Source organism: Arachis ipaensis, chromosome B3 (assembly GCF_059453495.1).
Source record: "Arachis ipaensis isolate K30076 ecotype BB chromosome B3, ASM5945349v1, whole genome shotgun sequence".
NCBI classification, from domain to species: Eukaryota; Viridiplantae; Streptophyta; class Magnoliopsida; order Fabales; family Fabaceae; genus Arachis; species Arachis ipaensis.
The window spans coordinates 85,833,346-85,839,345 of NC_142438.1; the positions used below are offsets into that span (position 1 = coordinate 85,833,346).

General features: G+C 38.7%; 1 non-coding gene across 1 annotated transcript; it reads left to right on the top strand.

The window, feature by feature from the left end:
* The first annotated feature begins 2,738 nt into the window (after positions 1-2,738).
* Positions 2,739-2,846, top strand: LOC148571429 (small nucleolar RNA R71). The gene has a single exon (XR_015908473.1). It is a non-coding gene; the product is annotated as a small nucleolar RNA R71 (small nucleolar RNA).
* Positions 2,847-6,000: the final 3,154 nt, after the last annotated feature.

Consider the following 6,000-nt stretch of genomic DNA (forward strand, 5'->3'; position numbering starts at 1 on the left):
AAAAGGGACCTCAGGGATCACCTTCTTCTTGGCCACAACATCATAGAAGTGGTCTTGATGGGCTTTGGAGATGAACCTTTCTATCTCCCATGACTCGGATGTGGAAGCTTTTATCTTCCCTTTCCCTCTTCTAGAGGATTCTCCGGTCTTAGATGCCATCAATGGTAATGGAAAAACAAAAAAGCTATGCTTTTACCACACCAAACTTAGAATATTGCTCGCCCTCGAGCAATAAACAAAAGAATAGAAGAAGAAGAAGAAGAAATATGGAGAGGGAGAAGGAGATGTGGTTTCGGCCAAGAGGAGTGTAGAGGGGTGTGTTATGTGAATTTGGTGAAGAATGGAGGTCTTTATATAGGGTAGGGAGGTGGGGTATTGGTTCGGCCATATGGGTGGGTTTGGGTGGGAAATTGGTTTTGAATTTTGAAGGTAGGTGGAGTTTATGAGGTAGGTTTATTGGGAAGAGTGGGTGGATGTGAGTGGTGAAGGTTTAGTGGGGAAGAGAGATTGAGGTGATTGGTGAGGGGTTTTTAGGGAAGAGTGTTTATGGGGTTGTGTGAAAGAGAGTGGTGAGAAGAAGTGAGTGGAGGTAGGTGGGGATCCTGTGGGGTCCACAGATCCTGAGTGGATCCTGTGGGTCCACAGATCCTGAGTAGATCCTGTGGGGTCCACAGATCCTGAGGTGTTCAAGGATTTACATCCCTGCACCCATTAGGCATGTAAAAATGCCTTTGTACCCAACTCTGGGCGTTCAGCGCCAGGTTGGTGGCCATTTTGGGCGTTCAACGCCCATTTGTGTGCCATTTCTGGCGTTGAACGCCAGAACCATGCCTGTTCTGGCGTTCAGCGCCCAGAAGCTGCCCATTTTGGGCGTTCAGCGCCAGAACCATGCTCTGTTCTGGCGCTGAACGCCAGACAGATGCTCCTCCAGGGTGTGATTTTTCTTCTGTTGTTTTTGATTCCGTTTTCAATTTTTATATTTATTTTGTGACTCCACATGATCATGAACCTAAGAAAACATGAAAAACAATAAAAATAAGAATTAGATAAACATTGGGTTGCCTCCCAACAAGCGCTTCTTTAATGTCAATAGCTTGACAGTGGGCTCTCATGGAGCCTCACAGATGTGCAGAGCTTTGTTGAGACTCTCCAACACCAAACTTAGAGTTTGACTGTGGGGGCTCTGGTTGACTCTGCTTGGAGAGAAGCTTTTTCTGCTTCCTCTCCATGGTTGCAGAGGGAGATCCTTGAGTTTTAAACACAAGGGAGTTCTCATTCCATTGAAGGAATATTTCACCTCTGTCAACATCAATCACAGCTCTTGCTGTGGCCAGGAAAGGTCTTCCCAGGATGATGGATTCATCCTCTTCCTTTCCAGTATCCAGGACTATGAAATCAGTAGGTATGTAAAGGCCCTCAACCTTTACTAATACATCTTCTACTTGTCCATAAGCCTATTTTCTTGAGCTGTCTGCCATCTCCAGTGAGATTTTAGCAGCTTGCACCCCATAGATTCCCAGTTTCTCTATTACAGAGAGGGGCACGAGGTTTATCCCTGAACCAAGGTCACACAGAGCTTTAAAGATCATGGTGCCTATGGTGCAGGGTATTATGAACTTTCCAGGATCTTGTCTCTTCTGAGGCAATGTCAGTTGATCCAGATCACTTAGTTCATTGATGAACAAGGGAGGTTCAACTTCCCAAGTATCAATGCCAAATAATTTGGCATTCAGCTTCATGATTGCACCAAGAAACTTGGCAGTTTGCTCTTCAGTAACATCCTCATTTTCTTCAGAAGAGGAATACTCATCAGAGCTCATGAAGGGCATAAGGAGGTTCAATGGGATCTCTATGGTCTCTAAATGGGCCCCAGAGTCCTTTGGTTCCTCAGAGGGAAGCTCCTTATTGACCACTGGACGTCCCAGGGGGTCTTCCTCCTTGGGATTCACGTCCTCTCCTCTCCTCACAGGTTCGGCCATGGCGCTTATGTCAATGGCCTTGCACTCTCCTTTTGGGTTCTCTTCTGTATTGCTTGGGAGAGTACTAGGAGGGATTTCAGTGATCCTTTTACTTAGCTGGCCCACTTGTGCTTCCAGATTTCTAATGGAAGACGTTGTTTCATTCATGAAACTTACAGTGGCCTTAGATAGATCAGAGACTAGATTTGCTAAATTAGAAGCATTTTGTTCAGAGTTCTCTGTCTGTTGCTGAGTTGATGATGGAAAAGGCTTGCTATTGCTAAACCTGTTTTTTCCACCATTATTAAAGCCTTCTTGGGGCTTTTGATCCTTCCATGAGAAATTTGGATAATTTCTCCATGTTGAGTTATAGGTGTTTCCATAAGGTTCACCTAAGTAATTTACCTCTGCTATTGTAGGGTTCTCAGGATCATAAGCTTCTTCTTCAGGAGAAGCCTCTTGAGTACTGTTGGATGCAGCTTGCATTCCATGCAGAGTCTGAGAGATCATATTGACTTGCTGAGTCAATATTTTATTCTGAGCCAATATGGCATTCAGAGTATCAACTTCAAGAACTCCCTTCTTCATAGGCGTCCCATTGCTCACAGGATTCCTTTCAGAAGTGTACATGAACTGGTTATTAGCAACCATGTCAATGAGTTCTTGAGCTTCTGCAGGCGTTTTCTTTAGGTGAATGGATCCACCTGTAGAAGTGTCCAGTGACATCTTTGATAGCTCAGATAAACCATCATAGAATATATCCAGGATGGTCCATTCTGAAAGCATGTCAGAAGGATACTTTTTGGTCAACTGTTTGTATCTTTCCCAAGCTTCATAGAAGGATTCACCTTCTTTCTGTCTGAAGGTTTGAACATCAGCTCTAAGTTTGCTCAGCTTTTGAGGAGGAAAGTACTTGGCTAAGAAAGCCGTGACCAGCTTATCCCAAGAGTTCAGGCTGTCTTTGGGTTGAGAATCCAACCATAATCTAGCTCTGTCTCTTACAGCAAAAGGGAAAAGCATGAGCCTGTAGACTTCAGGATCTACTCCATTAGTCTTAACAGTATCACATATCTGCAAGAATTCAATTAAGAACTGAAAGGGATCTTCAGATGGAAGTCCATGAAACTTGCAGTTCTGCTGCATCAGAGAAACTAATTGAGGTTTCAACTCAAAGTTGTTTACTCCAATGGCAGGAATGGAGATGCTTCTTCCATGTAAATTGGAATTAGGTGCAGTAAAGTCACCAAGCATCTTCCTTACATTATTATTATTTTCGGCTGCCATCTCCTTTTCCTGTTCGAAAATTTCTGAAAGGTTATCTCTGGATTGTTGTATTTTAGCTTCTCTTAATTTTCTCTTCAGAGTCCTTTCAGGTTCTGGATCTGCTTCCACAAGAGTGTTCTTATCCTTGCTCCTGCTCATATGACAAAGAAGAAGGCACAGAAAAGTAATAATAATAATGGAGATCCTTTATACCACAGTATAGGGATCCCTTTGTAAGTGGAAGAAAAGGGGGAGATAAAGAATGTAATATAATGGAAGAAACACAACTGTGAGGATGGAAGAGAGGTGAGATGAGATGTTAGGATATGAATGAATAAATAGAATGAGATGGGGGAGGGAATTTTCGAAAATTTTTGAAAAGGAGTTAGTGATTTTTGAAAATGGTTTTTGAAAATTGTTAGTATTTTTTTTTTTCAAAAATTTTTGAAATTAAAAATAAAAAATAAAAATAATTAGTTAATTAAAAAGATATTTTTGAAAAAGAGGGAAGATATTTTCGAAAATTAGAGAGAGAGAGAGTTAGTTAGGTAGTTTTGAAAAAGTTAAGAAACAAACAAAAAGTTAGTTAGTTAGTTGAAACAAATTTTGAAAAGATAAGAAGTTAGGAAGTTAGAAAAGATATTTTGAAAAGATATTTTTTTTTTTTGAAAAAGATAAGATAAGAAGATATTTTTGAAAAGATATGATAGAAATTAGTTTTTGAAAAAGATTTAATTTTTAAAATCACAATTAATGACTTGATTCATAAGAAATCACAAGATATGATTCTAGAACTTAAAGTTTGAATCTTTCTTAACAAGCAAGTAACAAACTTCAAATTTTTGAATCAAAACATTAATTGATTATGTTATTTTCGAAAATTTGGTATAAAAATAAGAAAAAAATTTTTGAAAAAAATTTTTGGAATTTTCGAAAATAACTAAGAATTTTGAAAAAGATTTGATTTTTGAAAAAGATTTTGAAAAAGATAAGATTTTCAAATTGAAAATTTGATTTGACTCATGAGAAACAATTTGATTTTTAAAAATTTTTGAAAAAGTCAACTCAATTTTCGAATTTGATGAGAGAAAAAGGGAAAGATTTTTTTTTTTTTATTTTTAAATTTTTATGATGAGAGACAAAAACACTAAAAAGATGCAATGCATGAAATTTTTTAGATCAAAACAATGAATGCATGCAAGAATGCTATGAATGTCAAGATGAACACCAAGAACACTATGAAATTCATGATGAACATCAAGAACATAATTTTTGAAAAATTTTTTAATGCAAAGAAGACATGCAAGACACCAAACTTAGAATTCTTTAATGCTTAGGCACTAAGAATTCAAAAATGCATATGATAAACATGAAAAGACACAAAACAAAAAATCATCAAGATCAAACAAGAAGACTTACCAAGAACAACTTGAAGATCATGAAGAACACTATGAATGCATGATATTTTCGAAAAAATGCAAGATGCATATGCAAGTGACACCAAACTTATGATATGACTCAAGACTCAAATAAGAAACACAAAATTTTTTTATTTTTATGATTTTCTAATTTTTTTGGATTTTTTTCGAAAAGTTATTAAAAAGGGAAAATAAGGATTCCAAAATTTTTAATATGAATTCCAGGAATCTTGCATTCTTAGTCTAAAGCTTCAGTCCAGGAATTAGACATGGCTCACTAGCCAGCCAAGCTTTCAATGAAAGCTCCGGTCCAAAACACTAGACATGGCCAATGGCCAGCCAAGCTTCAGCATGTAATTCAGACATGACACGCCTGACATACCCTACAGTCGTGTAAGAGCTGATGGTTGGAAGCCTCAGTCCAAAAGAATTTAGACATGGCTTTACAGCCAGCCAGGCTTCACATGCTTCATGAAACACTAGAATTCATTCTTAAAAATTTTGAATAAATTTTTGAAAACATTTTTATTTTTTTCGAAAACAAAAGAGAAATTTTTTTGAAAATATTTTTGAAAGATTTTTGAAAAGAAAACGAAAAGAAAGTTACCCAATCTGAGCAACAAGATGAACCGTCAGTTGTCCAAACTCAAACAATCCCCGGCAACGGCGCCAAAAACTTGGTGTTGTTGCCGGGATTGGGATCTTTGACAACTCTTGCCGAAAACTCAGACGATTCTTGGCGCCAAACAGGAATAAACAAATCCCCGGCAACGGCGCCAAAAACTTGGTGCACGAAATTGTGATGTCCAGGCTCAAACTATTCCTGGCAACGTGAGCAACTTGGTGCTCTGATCTCAATACATAATTGTCACAACTTCGATACAACTAACCAGCAAGTGCACTGGGTCGTCCAAGTAATACCTTACGTGAGTAAGGGTCGAATCCCACGGAGATTGTTGGTATGAAGCAAGCTATGGTCACCTTGTAAATCTCAGTCAGGCAGATATAAAGTGATAATGGTGTTTTCGAATATTATATAATAAAATAAGGATAGAGATACTTATGTAAATCATTGGTAGGAATTTCAGATAAGCGAATGGAGATGCTTTTCGTTCCTCTGAACCTCTGCTTTCCTGCTATCTTCATCCAATCAGTCTTACTCCTTTCCATGGCTGGCTTTATGCAAGGGCATCACCGTTGTCAGTGGCTACATCCCCTCCTCTCAGTGAATAATATGCTCACGCACCCTGTCACGGCACGGCTATTCATCTGTCGGTTCTCGATCATGCTGGAATAGGATTCACCCTCCTTTTGCGTCTGTCACTAACGCCCAACAATCGCGAGTTTGAAGCTCGTCACAG